Raw genomic sequence first — 15601 nt, forward strand, 5'->3', positions numbered from 1 at the left:
AAAATATTCTATCATGTGAATGTGCTATTGGTCCTAAAAAATTATACAATAAAAAGTATCCCAGCGAGGCAGCAACCTGCAGGGCAGCCAGGCCTCTCGCCCCACCGCAGGCCCCCCCCCCCCGCCCGTTCCCAACGTGCTCTTCCCATGAAATTCCCCCTCCCGTGGGGCTGCCAGTCGTGGCCAGTGTCAGCAAGAAGATGGCCAAATCAGCACTTTCTGTGGAGACAAAAGAGCTGGGTGAGAGGTCTATGGGGACAGCCCCCTCCCCCAGGCCTCCCCCCTCCCCCCATCCCCAGGCCTGATGCCCAGGGCGTCGTGCCCAGTTCCACCCTCCACATCTACAGCAGAAAACCCCAATCGAAGCTTCAGCAAGGTAGAAGCGGATCTTTTCTCACGTAGAACAAGCCTGGCAGTAGCAAGGGCAGAACCTCTCAGGTGAGTTGCCCCTTTGCAGCTCCGCCCACCGTTCAGGTGAGGGGAAGCTAGGACTCTGTGGTGTTCCCTGCTGCTCTGAATAACTGGGGGGGGGGGAATGGCTGTCAGTGAGGGAGGGGGGCCAGTGAGGGCCGGGGTGGGAGGAGGGCAGGAGAGGGGTGACTGAACCTGCCAGGTGGCACAGGTGAGCTCAGGTGTGTCACAGCAGCACCTGGGCAAATCCCTGTCTCTCTTCAGACCTCAGTTTCCCCACCTGTACAAGGAGGGGCCAGTACTAAATGGTGGTTTTGTTTCCAACAAGGAAGCTTCTTAGTCCATCCCTGATGGGCTGGTGTCCTGGGAACTTTATCCAGTTTCCTGGTTCCAGAAGCCTCAGGTGTTGAAGAAGGGAGAGGTGCCCACAGGGCCCAGGTGCCATTTGATCTGGGTCAACCCCCCTCCCCGGCCCTGCCCCAGTTCGGGCAAATCACACTTTCTGCTACACCCCACTTCCCCCCTGTCTGTTCTGAGCTCTCTCTCCTGCCCTAGAACCTGGATGTACAGACCAGGTGGGCTTCAGGGATCTGTGAACTGCCTGAAGCTGTCTGCAAAACTCTGTGTGTGTGTGCACGCACACACACGTGTGCACATACATGTGTGCATGCGTGTATGTGTGTAAGCATATTGCATGTGTCTGGGGAGAGTCCCCATGGATTTCAGAGTTTCCAAGGCATGTGTGGCCCTAAAAACTTATAAGAACCCCTGGCCTCGGCCTCTCCCTTTGTTTTCTGTGCTGTCTCCCCTCCCCAACAGAATTCCAGACCCCCAGCTCTAGCCTGGAGCCTCCCAGCCTCCCAGCTGGTCTCTTAGGGCTTCAGCCTGCTCCCATGGGCTGCTAGGAGAACTTTCCTTTTTTTTTTTAATAATTTTTTTTTTTGGCCACACCTCAAGGCATGTGGAACTTCCCCAACCAGGGATTGAACCCACGCCCCTGTAGTGGAAGTGCGGAATCTTAACCACTGGAGCACCAGGGAAGTCCCAGAACTTTCTGAGTAGTTTCTGATTGAGTCCTACCTGCTTTCTGTCATCAGGACCCCCCTGGCCTTTGTAGCCATCCTGGGCTCCCTTCCTACCCCACACTAATTCCCAGGCAGAATCTTCAGAGGAGAGTAACCTGCAAAAGCCCTGCCCCTTTCCTCTTTGTGTTTCCTCCTCTCCGTGAGAGAAGTCCCTGTTAGAACTCATTGCCCACAGGAGAAAATCCAAACTCCTAACAGGCACTCAAGTTCTTTGCTGACGCAGCCACTTGAAACAAAGTTCACATTTCGCGAATGCAGGCACATTTGTTCCTAGCACTTCACCTAGATTAACGTATTCAACCTTGATAACAGCCCTAGGAGGTAAGTGTGTCACTAGCTCCATTTTATAGATGGGGGAAACTGAGGCCCAGAGAGGATTGCCCATGAGCTGGCAGGTGACGGAGCTGGATTCTTACCACTGCACTTTGCCTAAGGTCTTATGTCTCAGTATCAAGACCGTCCATCCCAGCCACATGGAACAATTCACTCCATGTTCCCCGAGCTCAGCCCTCTCCTCCCTTCCCACCCTGTTGACACCTCCTCCAGAAGCCTGCTCTCCACTGGGCTCACTCTGCACCCTCCTCCTACCTTGGTCTCCAGGTCTGGCTCCCCTGACCAGCGGAGACCTCCTCAGGGCTGGTCCAGTGCCCACACTCCATCATCAATATCATGACCCATTTGCTGAACTGAAGTGAAACACTATCTCCAGTTTATCAGTGGGGAAACTCAGCTCAAGAGGTGAAGAGGACTTCCCTGGCGGTCCAGTGGTTAAGACTCCGCGCTTCCACTGCAGGGGCCACGGGTTCCATCCCTGGTCGGGGAACTGAGATCCTGCATGCCAGGCAGCGCGGCCAAAAAAAAAGAGGTTCATTCATTTCTCAGAGATTATGGATACCAGTGGAGAGATGGTTGGTAGCAACTTAGCAAATTCATCCATTCAAACAGTGTCATTGAATGTCGACCCTTGGCCAGGCAGTGCACTTATTCACAGGGCACATAAATAAGACTGGGCCTGGTGCCCGCCCTCCCCAGTCTCACTGTACAGACCACACCTCCCACGACACACCCACATTCCCATATGCGTGGGAGATGGCGGTGAATTTGAGATGGGCTTTGAAGGGGAAATAGGATTTGTCAAACCGAGAAAGTGGCGAGGAACCAGCAAGGGCAAAGGAACTGAGGTTAGCTCATCAAGGGGAAAAGGGGGAACAAAGGCACAGAGGCCGACCACAGCCAGGTACCTTGGGTGTTGGGATTCAGTTACTTCTCATCCCTGGACTGCCACTTAGCCTCTGCCCTTGACCTCCCTGGGAGGGGGTGGATGGTAGGGGATGTGGGGTAGGCGGGTAGCTATCCCAATCCTCTGATATTGTGGGAGTCAGCTCCTGCCGGGGGAGGATGGTGCAGGGTTCAATCTGTATCCTGGGTACCACTTTTTCCAAACTAGTGTTGGGAGAAAATCACCAAGACATCCGTGCCATTTGTCCCCACCCGTTTTGGCCTCAAGACAGCTCAGTAAGACCTGGAGTTCGCACGTCAGCTACCCTGTCTCCTCCTCATCCCTTCCTGTCCAGTTCAAACGTCACCTCCCCTGTGAAGCCTTCCCGGAAACTCCAGGAACCTCCCCAACCTTCTCCGCAGCTTCCCGAGCTTCCATCTCTCGCAGTGCTCTGGGACATCCTTGTGAGCAGAGCAAGGCTGAAGGATGCTCTTCCGCCAAACACGACTGAAGCACCAATAGGTGCCCAGAGCTGAGGTAGGGGATGGCGCGCCTCGGACGCCCCACGATTGACTGCCGCTGGAAGCGGTGGACAAGGCTCCACTCCGTTTTCCGCCCGCCCGCCCCCTTGCGGCGCGGCGCCGCAGCCTGAGAAACGCGAGGCCGCGCGAGCGCGCGCCTGACCCCCGCCGCGCCAGGCCCCGCCCTCCCGCGCCCGCCCTAGCGCCGGCCCCTTTTGTTCCCTCCTGGAGCCCGGCCGCTCGCTCCGCTCCCCCTCAGCTCCGCTCTGCTCGGCCACCGGGAGCGCAGGCGGCGGCCGGGGCTGCCAGGGTCAGCGGCGGCCGGGGCTGCCAGGGTCAGAGCCTCCCGCCTTCCCGCCGCCGCCCGGCCGGCCGCACGCGCGGCGCGAGGCCCGGGCCCGGAGCGCGAACGCGGAGCCCCGGGCGCCAGGAGGGGCTGCAGCCGGTGGGCAGCGGCGCGCGGGGAGGGGCTGCAGCATCCTCTGTCCCCGCGGCGCCCGGGCCGGGAGAGGAGGGGGCCGGGTGTCCGGCCACCCGCCACTCAACCTGATGCTGGAAGGGCGAAGGTAGGAGCAGCCGGAGGGACCCCGAGGGAGGGGGCTCGATGGGCAACAAAGGACGGAGGGAGGCGGGAGGCCGCGGTAGCCCCGGCCTGGTCCGAAGCGGGGCGGCCGGCCCGCAGGCATTTTCGGGGCGTGGGGGAGGTCTAAGGGCCGGGGGCTGGCGGGTGGGCGTGAGCGGGAGCTGGTCCTGGGTGCACCCCCAACTTCCCCGTCGCCTGTAGGCGAGGAGGGGGCGCTGCTGGTGTTGGCGGACCCTTCCCGGGCTGCGGGTCCTCTCGGTGAAGGCATCACCGGCACCCTCGGTGCCCCCAACAGGGCTTCGGCACATATACTGGGGAGCCGCCCGTTCCTCCTCCCAAGGGCAGCGCTGGGCGGCTGGACGCGCCGCGGGGCTCTGGGCTCACAGGCCCGGCGGAGGGGGGTGGGGTGAGGGTGGTGGTGGGGTGAGCCTGGTGGGCGCGGCTACGCAGCCCCAGGATCCGGGAGGACACGGAGCCCCCGCTCCGCTGGCCGGGGTCGCCTGGCCAATGCCCTTTGCACAACTTGGTTGAAGTGCATGGCGGAGGGGGTTAGGGGAGACTGGGGTGGGGCGGCTTTCCGCAGGGGTGCCCCCCCTCCAAGCTGGCGCTCATGGCTGGTGAGGCAGCACATTTTCAGGGAGGGGCCGTGGCCGCGCGGAGGATGCTTCGCTGGGTCTCCAGGGCCCGCCCGTTTGGGTCCTTCAGGCAGGGCCTGGGCGGGGCGGGTGCCCACTGGGCACTGCCATGCAAGTCCCAGCCCCACCCTGGATAGGAGGGGGCACCTTGTGGGGAGTCACACACCCAGCTGCGAATCCCCCAACCTCTGAGATGCCGCCTCTCCCTTCTGGGTGAGAAGTGGGAGTCCAATACTGGGGGGGGCTGTCCTCCATCCTGTAAGATGCCCTGGGAGGCTAGTGGGGGTGCTGCTGGCTTAGGGTTGTGGGCAGAGGAGGGGGAGGGTGCAGGGATACCACGTGGGGCGAGACTCCCAACCAGTTGTAATGTAAACAGTGAGCTCTTCATTCATCAAGCTGCTGTCACCTGGCCCTGCACTGCCAGGGGCCGACAGGTACCCAGGACGGGGGCCTCGCTGCTCCCACGGAGCACAGCCCAGCAGCCTTTGACGAGTGCAGTGATGAGGGAGCTGGGAGCACAGAGGAGGGACACCTGGAGGATGGGGTGGAGCAGGGAGCTTGATAGAGCTCACTGTAGAAGTTTGCTGTCAGGATGCCAAAGGGGGCTTGAGGGAGGGGAAAGAGCATTGGCAGGGGATAGGAGTCAGAAGAGGAGGCAGGAGGCCTGGTGGCTGGTGGCTGAGAGGAGCAGCAAAGGATTTGGGTGACTGGGGCATGAGGTTTAAGGCAAGAGAGGTTCTGTTGTTGGAAGGGATTGTTCTGTCCCTCCTACTTTCCCAGGTGGAGCTCCTTAGATGCCCTTCTCCATAAGCCCTGGATGTACTGGCATCTGCAGTGCCTGGCCTGGGAGGGGTGTTGGGATACAGGCTCTGGGACAGGTGGAGGGGGATGGGACGGAGAGGAGTTTCAAAGGCAGAAGAGTCTGGCGGAGGAGACCCGGGGGGACCCTCAGCACACAGGACTGTGTACCCGTAAGCCCCCAGGTGCAGCCAGCAGGCTGGGAAGGAGGTGCCTGGAATTTGTATGCAGAGCCTGAAATGCCAAGGGGTGCCACCCACAGAGGCACTAGTCCCTTTTCAGCATCTGCTGTCCACTCTGGCGATTAAGAGTTTGGATGCTGGAGCCTGCCAGCCTGGGTTCAAAGCCCAGCCCTGCCACTTACTTGCTGTGTTACCTCAGACAAGTCACTACACCTCTCTCTGCCTCAATTTCCCCATCTATAAAATGAGGATACTTAAGGTATCTACCTTTTAGGGTTATTGAGAGAATTGAATGGATGGATGTGTGCAAAGTGTGTACTGTGATGGAGAGAATGCCTGGTGTTTGTTGTCGCCGCTGTACTAGGTGGCCCTCCAGCCTCCATCCACACCCACGAGTGGCCCATCCCCTCCCCAGCTGTTTGTCCACTGTCAGGTAGTCCTGCCTTTAGCCCTGCCCAAGGCCCTGCTGTTCTCTGCATTAATGCAGCCTCCTCCTTGGGCTGTTCTCTCAGCTCTGGTCCAGCCTCCCTTGGTGATGGGAAGGCCGCCATCCCCACAACCCTGGCCATCCTTGCTCCTTCTGCTCTGGTCCACGATGTGGGGGACAGTTCTCTCTTGACCTTTCCTCCCTGGCCTTGCCACCCTAAAGATTGATCCTGCCCTCTTGATGCCGCCTACCCTACCTCTGCTTCAACACCCAGAGGAGAGAAGCTGCGTTCTTCACCCCTCCTGGTTCCCTGCTATCTTAGTCCGAGCTGTCCTAACAAAATACTAGGACTGGGGGGCTTATCAACAACACATCTATTTCTCACAGCTCTGGAGGCTGGAAGTCTGAGAGCAGCATGCCAGCATGGTTGAGTGAGGACTGTCTTCCAAGTCGCATTTATTTTTGTATCCTCACGTGGTGGAAGGGGCTCGGGAGCTCTCTGGGGGTCTCTTTTACAAGGGCACTAATCCCATTCATGAGGGATGCACCCTCATGACCTAATCACCCCCCAAAGGCCCCACCTCCTAATACTGTCTCCCTGGGGGGTTAGGATTTCAACCTATGAAGCGGGGTGAGGGGGGACACATTCAGACCAAAGCACCTGCCCGGTGGCCCTTGGGGAGAATGTCAGCCTTCGTATAGGTTAAAAAAACCAAACAAACCCAATGCGTATTGAATGCTTACTCTGCCAGGAACTGTTTGAAGCTCTGAGTGCCTGTATTAGTTTGTGGATATCTTGGTACCATCGCCTCCATTTTACGGATGAGGAAACCAAGATGTGGAGAGGTTTCCCTGTTTGCTCTCCACACGTTTGTTAAACACCTACTGTGTGCTTGGGAGACCTGCTTCCTTCCCCCGCCCCACCCACCTGCCTACCTGGTTCATTTTCCGAAAGCAAGCGAGGTTTTGGCGGTGCCTTCCTCAAACACCTCCACCTCACTGGCTCAAGTACAAAGTCCAGACACCCCCAGCTGGCTGTGCCCTGCCTTCCCAGCAAGGCTCTACCCAGACAGGCCTCACCTTTTATAAACTGACCAGTGACCCTGGCTTGATGGGCGGGCCTGGCCCTGAGCTGGAAGAGGGGGGAGGGCCCTGACACATGTCTTAGGATTTTGTCGCAGGGAACAGGAACCGCCTCCAATTAGGTTAAGTGAAAGGGGAGTTGAGAGGAAAGGAACTTTGCAGGAAACAGTTGCAGGCAGCCTGGCTCGGCCTGGCTCCCCCAGGACCCGGGAAGCTGGCAGGCAGCCCCTCCTCCGACTTTGCTCTCTCTGGACTGTGGTTTCATTTTCTCATCCTCTCCCAGTGCCTCTGTCCCTTCTCCTCTCCCTGTAGGCTGCTCTCTCTGGATCGCCGGCCTGGCCGCCCTGAATGGTGGCTTCCGCTTGAGGCCCCAGGACCACCCAGGGCACTCCCCTCAGTCTCTGGGCGCCTAAGAGCCGGATGGGCCCAGCCTGGGTGAGGGCGCCCACCCCATCCCCTCCGCTGGTCGGGGCAGGCCACGTGGTCTCTGGGGCTGGGAGTGGAAGACAGTGCTGGGCACAGCTGGTACAGTGTCAGCTGCAGTTATGACGCGGGGTGTGTGCTGGGGGAGAAGGAGTGAGTGGTGGCCTCGCTGTCCCTGGCAGCCCACCTCAGGCCTCCCGCCCCCCTGCCCCGCCCCGGGCTCAGGGGCAGAGGATGTGCTCTCCCTTCAGCGCCTGGGAATTGGTGTGGGGGGGTGGCGATTGCTGGCAGCCCCCCCCCCCCCCCCCCCCCCCCCGTCCCACCACTCCTTCCTCTGGGCTGTGCTGCCAGGCGCACAGAAACAGTAACAGAACTCAAGTTTTCAGAGGAAACGCTTCAAAATGATAATGAAACATTACCCCTCTGAATAGAAAGTAGAGCATATCAGGTGGTTTTTATTAACAAGGCATAAATTTGGGGCCTCGTGCACTTACCGGCTTCCGTCTTCCCGGAGCAGCTCTGGCTCCATCCCTGGAACCTACCTTTGACTCCAGCTGCAGCCCAGAGAGAGACGCCCACTCCTCATTCACTTCCATCTGTGCCTTTGTCACCCTGAGAGGGGGGAATTTGAGGCTCACACCGAGGGCCTGGTTTTCTAATCTCTCCTCCCTAAGGAGGTGACCCTGTGGTGTCCAGGGCTGATCTGCTCCTGTTTGCACCCATCTCCTCCCCGGGGTGCCCCAGTCCTGCCCTCCAACCTGCAGCATCGAGGGTGATGGCTGGGGGGAAGCCAGCCCCTCGCTGTGGGGGGAGCACAGTACACCTTAGTTTTGGACCCTGCCTTTGAGAAGCTTTTGCTGAATTAGGAAGACATCAGCCCCCTTCCTGAAAGTGTAAACGACACCAGCATCTTTGAGGAACATTTTAAGGCCAGAGCAGAAGAGCCTCCCTGCCCAGTGGGGTCATTGCCCCGGGAGTGGTTCAAGTCTCGCGAGGGTTGCTCGGGCAGGGCACGGGGTGTGTGGGAAGGCTGAGGAGACTGGGGGAAAAGGACTGGGCTGTGTCCCGAAGGGTGGGTGGACTTGGGTAGGTAGGGAGTGCCTTCCGTATGGGCACAGGGAGAGAAAAGGGAAGGAGAAGTTTGGGCGACAGGGTGTCGAGTGTCCGGCGGGGGTGGGGTTCAGCGTGGAGCCCACCATTCTTCCAAGTCCACTGTGAAGTCGGGCATCTGGTTGTCGGACCCTGCGGTGAAGGAAGGAATGACGTTTGGTGTTTCCCGATTTGTTTTTTTTTTTTGCTACCTTGTGCGCTGACCCCGCTCCTGCCGTTCCCTTTTCTACCGTAGACTGTGCCCTGCTTAACGTCATCTGCTTGTAAGTTCGCTCCGTCAACTCTCATTCAGCTTCTTTCCCATTCAGCTGGGCACTGGGAACTCGGAGCAGGGGAGGGAAGGCATCTGAAAGGGTCTCGTGTCTTCTTTGTCCGATTCCAGAAAGGACTTGAGGTGATTTACAAAGATAAATGCAGTATAACGGGATGAAAAAGTTGTGAGAAAATCAGAGCGAGGAGAAACCCTGGGTAGCAAACATCAGATGAAGCTGGAGGAGCTGCGGCACCTTCTATCGGCGGTAATTTGACTCTGAGCTTTCCAGCAGCCGGATCGAGGGGGATAAGGAGTTTGGAGTGTCTTCGCATTGTCACATTGTCTTGTGTAAGCTGCTGCTATATATAACGTGAAAGCCTGAGTGAGGGGCAGCAGCTCCAGGGAGGGGCTGGACAGTGTGGTCCTGGTTCTGGGGTAGGGTCCCCGTGAGCCAACGTCTAGAATGCGGTGGGGGGGTGGGGGGGTTGGAGGAAGGCAGCCACCTCTGATCTTTCTAATTCTCCTCCTGGAGGGTCCTTACAAGCAGCTGTGGGAGCTGGGGCTGATGCTCACAGCCAGCCCCCTCCATGAGAGCCTAGTGGGCTCCAGGGCTGGGTGAGACCTCGTGAGCCAGGAGCCAGACTGGTCCCTGCTGGAGAATCCCCATCCTGCTAGGAGGCCTCAGGGACTGTGGTACAGGGGTGTGCAGAGAGCTCCGGACACACCCACTTGGCTCCAGGACTTGGCTAAGGGGCAGAAGAGGGGTGAACGCATTCCAGCAGAGCAGGCAATGGGCTGGGGTGTCTTCAGGAGCAGTGAGAAGTTCAGGGAAGCTGGAATCAGGGTGCTGGGTGGGAGGGGTCCCAGGAAACAGGCCAGAGGCGAGTGGGGGCCAGGCCAGATGGCAGAGGTGCTGTGGACCATGGCCTTGGCACCCAGGGCCGTGGGGCACCCTCATGACCTCCTGCTTAAATCTGTGCCCTTGTTCCTGCAACCCTGTGCCTGGAGGAGCGTTGGTCTCAGTTCTGAGGAAGTAAAGAGCAGTGGTTAAGAGCATGAACTCCAGGACTTCCCTGGTGGCGCAGTGGTTAAGAATCCGCCTGCCAATGCAGGAGACACAGGTTCGAGCCCTGGTCAGGGAAGATCCCACATGCCGCGGAGCAACTAAGCCCGCACACCACAGCTACTGAAGCCCGCATGCCTAGAGCCCGCGCACCGCAGCTACTGAAGCCCACGTGCCTAGAGCCCGTGCTCCACAACAAGGGAAGCCACCGCAATGAGAAGCCCGCACACCGCAACTAAGAGTAGCCCCCACTCGCCACAACTAGAGATAGCCCGTGCCCAGCAATGAAGACCCAACGCAGCCAAAAATAAAAATAAATTAGTAAATTAATTTAAAAAAAAATGTGAACTCCATGGCCAGAGGGCCTGAGTTCGAATCCCACCTGCCGCTGCTCAGTTGTGTCATCCCGGGCAAGTGACTTGCCGGCTCTGGGCCTCAGTTTCCCTGTTAGTAGAGCTCCCAACAGTATCTTCTTCACAGGGCTGCTGTGAAGACTGAACAGGTTAATATCTGTAAAGGGCTCCGACATGCCTGCAGCAGAACAAATGTTACGGGTCTGGGAATTCCTTGGGCTGAAACAGCTTGGCAGGGGATAGCGCCTCATCCCCTCTGAACTGCCACACCCAGCACACCGCACAGGTTCAGAGTCAGGTGCAGTGAAGAGCACTGCTGCAGTGGACCAGCCCTGGGGGCGTGGGGCAGGGCTCAGCAGGTTCTGGTTAACCTTACTGACAGTAATAATTGCTGTGCAAGCTCATGAGAGCCTCTCAGGGCAGCAGGAACCCACTCTGAGAGCAGGCCTCAGTCTCTACTTGATTCCCTCCAGAGACAGGGAGCTCACTACCTGATTCTTTGCTTGTTGGATCCACTGGTGAGCACTGGCTCTGTGCTGGGTGTGCTCAGTGCTGGGATTCAGAAGAATGTGAGTTAATCCTCTCTGTCCTTATCAAAGATAGCTCCAAGCCGACCGGGTGAGTGTGGCCATGGGGTGTGACAAGCTATTGTGGGCCTCCAAGTCAACATGGGAAGGATGATGGAGGCAGAGGAGTGTATTTAATTCATTCATGTATTCCTTAGACATCTTTTGAGCTTCTCTATGTGCTGGGCGCTGTCCTAGGTACCGTGAGTCCTGAAACCAACAAGATATGCAAAGAACCTGCCCTTTAAAGCTGCTGTCAGTGAGAGAGTCTAGGGCTTATGCCAGCGAGTGAGAGGAAGGGTGTTCTAGCAGAGGGAACAGCGTGTGCAAAGGCCTGGAGATGTGACAGAGTGCATGGGGTGGCGGTGGCACTCCGCCAGGATTTGGTGGCTGGGGAGCATTGAGGTGGGGAGTGCCTTTCTGGAAGCAATAAAAGAAAACACTGACTTTGAGAGCTTGTTAGCGACTGACCTCACCCCTGGGACCACCAAGTTCTGCCCCTCCTCCCCCCTTCTTTCCCCAGCAGCCCTGGCTGGCCCTGCTGGTAATCATGGGCCCCTGCCTGGTTCATCCCTTCTCCAGGCCACGCAAGCGTGACCCCCTTCCCTGATTTCTAGCACCATTAATACATTTTGCCTGGCTTTGAGATTTTTTTTTTTTTTTTTTTTGCGGTATGCGGACCTCTCACTGCTGCGGCCTCTCCCATTGCGGAGCACAGGCTCCGGATGTGCAGGCTCAGCGGCCATGGCTCACGGGCCCAGCCACTCCGCGGCATGTGGGATCCTCCCGGACCGGGGCACGAACCCACGTCCCCTGCATCGGCAGGCGGACTCTCAACCACTGCGCCACCAGGGAAGCCCTGAACTTCCTTTTAAATGGAAGCATAAGGTCGCACTCTAAGCACCTTTACATCTGCCTTCTTTCACTCAAGATTCACAAGGTTCATGCGTATTGTCGCACGTGGCTGTACTGATACTTTGTGCATTCCCATTGCTGTGCTTTATTCCACTGTGTGAATAGGCCACCAGGTATGTACTCATTCTGATGGAGGGGTAATTTGGGTTATTTTCAGTTCGGGAGTATTAGGAATAGTCCATATCTTTTGGTGCATGTATGTGCCCTTTTCTGTGGTGGCATAGCTAGGAGTGGGATCGCTGGTCATGCTCAGCTTAAGTGTGTAATGCCAGACTGTCTTCCACATTGCTTACACCAATTTCCACTCCTACTAGCAGTGCACGAGTGTTCTCGATATTCCACATCCTCACCAACGCTTGCTGTGGTCCGTGTTTCATTTTATACATTCCGGAGGATGTAGTGTTGGCATGATGGCTAATGAAGGTGAACATCTTTTCACCTGTTTATTGGTCTTTTGATTACCCACTCCCCCCCCCCTTTTTTTTTTGGTGAAGCGCCTGTTCAAGTCTTTTGCTGATTTTTCTAACTCGATTTTTGGAGTTATTTCCATATTCTGAATAGGAATCCTTTGTACAATACAGGAATTACAAATTCTTTCTCTCCCTCCCCACCCACCCCCACTGGTATCATTTGATGCAAGGAAGCTCTAAATATTGTCCAGTTTATCCATCTTTTCCCTTATTTTCAACACTTCCTGGGTTGAAGTCTTTGCCTGCTCCAGCGTTAAGGCAGATCTTCTTTCATGTCTACTTCTAAAAACTGTATTGTTTTACCTTTCACGTTTAGATCTTCTATCCATCTGGAGTTGATTGTTGTGTGCGATGTGAAGTAAGTGTATTAGTTTCCTGTGGCTACTCTAACAAATGACCACAGACTTAGTGGTTGAAAACAACAGAAATGTATTATCTTACACTTCTGGAGGTCAGAAGTCTGAAATGGATCTCACCAGGCTAACAGCAGAATGTCAGCAGGACTGCGTTCCTTCTAGAGGCTCTAAGGAAAAATCTGTTTCTAGAAGCCTCTTCCAGCTTCTAGAGGCCTCCCGCATGCTTTGGCTGTTGGCCCCTGCCTCCATCCTCAAAGCCAGCAATGTTGGACCGGGTCCTTTGCAGGCTGCCATCTCTTTGCTTCTCTCTCTCCTGCCTCCCCCCTTCCACGTATAAGGACCCTTGTGATTACATTGAGTCTGCCTGGATAATTCAGAATAATCTTCTTCTGTCTGGTCAGCTGATGAGCAACCGTTCTCTGTGCAACCTTAATTCCCTTTTGCCACGTAAACTGACATGTTCACAAGTACTGGGGATGGGGCCATTACTCTGCCAGCCGCAGAAGGGAGCATGATTTTTTCCCCACGTGGCTGTCCATTTGATCCAACACCACTTATTGTAAAGACTCTCCTTTGCTCAGGGGTAATTTTGAGTTGCGTGTGCAAATTCCACCCCGACAGGCTGGGTTGGGGAGGAGAACCCAGGAGATGGGGGTGACTTTCCTGCAGCTGCCCTGGCCTGGATGTGTTGGATGGGGCTGCCATGGAAACCAGAAGCGAAGGAGGCAGTAGTGAAAGATGACTGGGTCAGCATCCTGGCCCGGAAGGCAGGATACCAGAGCCCATTCCTTCCTGTTCCCCTGATCGCTGGGCGACCTCAGCAGGCCCCTCCCCACCTTGGGCCTCTGACTCTGTCTGGTCTTAGGGCCCTTCTTGGCCAGCACAAGTTTTCTTCATTTGGGCAGCTGACGCTCACTGTCCTGTTTGCTTCACTCCTGTGCCCTGGGCCTCAGTTTTCCCATTCTGTGAAGTGGGAATAAAGGTGGGTCAGGGGGCAACTTGAGGTGTGTTGTTCCCCAGCCCTTCTTTTTGGGCCTGATGGGGGAGCCCATCCAGCGGAGCCAGGGTGATGCCTGCCCAGTGTCCTGGGCCAGTAGCAGGAGGGCTACAGATGTCCAGTTGCTGGGGCCGTGGGTGGTCACACAACCAGGAGTGGGTTCTGGGGCCATGGCTGTGCCCTGGTTCTGAGCATGCCAACTGTGCGTGCATGCGTGTGTGTAAGACAGGGAAGTATATTGACGTTCCTTCCCCTCCCTAGACCTGACACAGCCCTGATCCTTTTTTTCTTCTTTTTTTTTGGCTGCCCCACATGGCTTATGGGATTTTAGTTCCCCGACCAGGGATTGAACCCTGGCCCTCTGCAGTGAGAGTGCGGAGTCCTAACCAATTCCCAGCCCTGATCCCCTTTGCCAGGAGACAGGATCTGAACTCCAAGCTCGAGGGGAGGATGGCCACACCCCAGTGTGTCCAGCTCAGGTAGGACTGACAGGGTGGCCCTTCCCAGGGCTCTGCAGTCACCCCGGGGGTGGGCAGGACACGGAAGATACCAACTGACTTTACAAAGTAAGAACCGCAGCCCTGCGCTCAGTGGCCGTGAGGATGGTAGGATGGTGAGTGTGTGGCACTGGATGCCAGCCTTCCGGCCTCAGCCCCTGCTTGTCTCCCCCCGGCAGGTGCCAGGGAAGCGGGGAGTCGACAGGCTCTTAGGTCGGTCTGTCCTTCCCGGCTCAGCCCCGTGGGTGCCCCTGCACCCCATGTCCGAGCTGCTGGCACGCATGCCCTGCCGTCTTCCCAGCGTCATCCTCCCTCCCCGTCCTTGAAGCCATATCAGCTGGTGTGGCGTGGGTTCCTGCCCCGGCCCTGCTGTGAGGCTTGGCTGGGTCCCTTCCCCACGCTGGTTCTGGATGGCCACCAGGCCCCTGGGTACTCCCAGGGCGACTCGGGGCCCCAAGCCGGGCCCACCACCACCACATTCTTCCTGGGGTCTCCCGTCCCATCTCCCACTGCTGGCCGGCCCCTGTGTGAATGTTGGGCTCACACAGCCCGCCCCGCGGCCTCACTGACCGGGGGAGAGCAGGGGTGGGTGGGGGGCTGGGGCGCGGGCAGACGGGCGCCGTCTCCTCCGCTCTCCCAGGCCTGAGGGGCAGCTGGTGTGAGCTGGCAGGACTCGCGGGGGGCGGGGGTGGGGGGGCTGTCCCAGATCTGCTCTGCTCTGTGGGGATTCTCGCTTCACCACTGGGTGAAATTCCCTGGACCTCAGTCGCATGCGAACAAGATGGGCCTCTTTTCCAAGCAGGTGGGACAAGCAGTGGGTGCCGCCTGGGCGGAGGCCCATGGGGACGTTGGTCACACTCGCCCTTGGGGCCCCTGCTGGACATGGGGGTTGGGCTAGCACTGGGTTTCTAGTGCAGGCGGGAGTGTTGGGATGCCCCGTGGGGCAGCTGGGGGGGCCCATGCCGCGCCCACATAGGGGCCTGCCTTTGGGAGCCTGGCGGTCAGCACCCGTGGGGTTCACTCTGTTTGGGGCCTGTCCCCCATTCCTCTTGGTGGGTGTGCATGGGGAGGGGAGGAACTGTTTCCTCTCCCCGTCCCCTGGTGTCTGTCTTTAAATTTTTTTGACTTAAAAAATGTTCTGAAATATTTGAGGCACTCAAAAAGAATAGACAGGGCACAGTGAACTCCCACGTACAGCCTGCAGGGCTTGAGCAAATCTCGGGACTTCCCTGGCGCTCCAGCGGTCGAGACTCTGTGCTTCCAGTGCAGGGGGTGCAGGTTTGATCCCTTCCCTGGTTGGGGAGCTAGGATCCCACGTTGCCATTCAGCATGGCCTACAAGAAGAAGAAGAGGAGGAGGAAGAAGCAAATCTTACAAATAGAAACGAAGCCCCAGTTGCCCAGCCCCGGCCCCGTTCCCATCCCCCAAACTGCATTTCTTGGCCGTCGCGTGGGATGCCGTGGATAAGCGCCGTGTAGGCGCCCCCAGGACCCTCGGCCACGGTCCCCGGCCAGTCTCCACTGCACCTGCACTGTTCCTCCAGGCTGTGCCTGCCCTTCGCCCAGCCCTTGGCCCACCTGCCCTTTCCCGGAGGCCTTTCTAGCAACTTGGTGTCACCTGGCTTTTTGACTTTTCGCCCATCTGATTGGGTGGG

General features: G+C 57.6%; 1 protein-coding gene across 4 annotated transcripts in view; it reads left to right on the top strand.

The window, feature by feature from the left end:
• Window positions 1-3116: 3116 nt before the first annotated feature.
• Window positions 3117-15601, top strand: part of CLIP2 (CAP-Gly domain containing linker protein 2) — a 76337-nt gene continuing 63852 nt past the window's right edge. For 3 of the 4 annotated variants that reach the window (XM_030871976.2, XM_060284652.1, XM_030871980.2), the window contains exon 1: window positions 3644-3802. The gene's annotated coding sequence lies outside the window, so the exon portion shown is untranslated. Of the gene's footprint in view, window positions 3253-3643; window positions 3803-15601 lie in introns of those variants that run through there. The other variant, XM_060284650.1, reaches the window with a different exon arrangement.

This window comes from Globicephala melas, chromosome 15 (genome assembly GCF_963455315.2).
Source record: "Globicephala melas chromosome 15, mGloMel1.2, whole genome shotgun sequence".
NCBI classification, from domain to species: Eukaryota; Metazoa; Chordata; class Mammalia; order Artiodactyla; family Delphinidae; genus Globicephala; species Globicephala melas.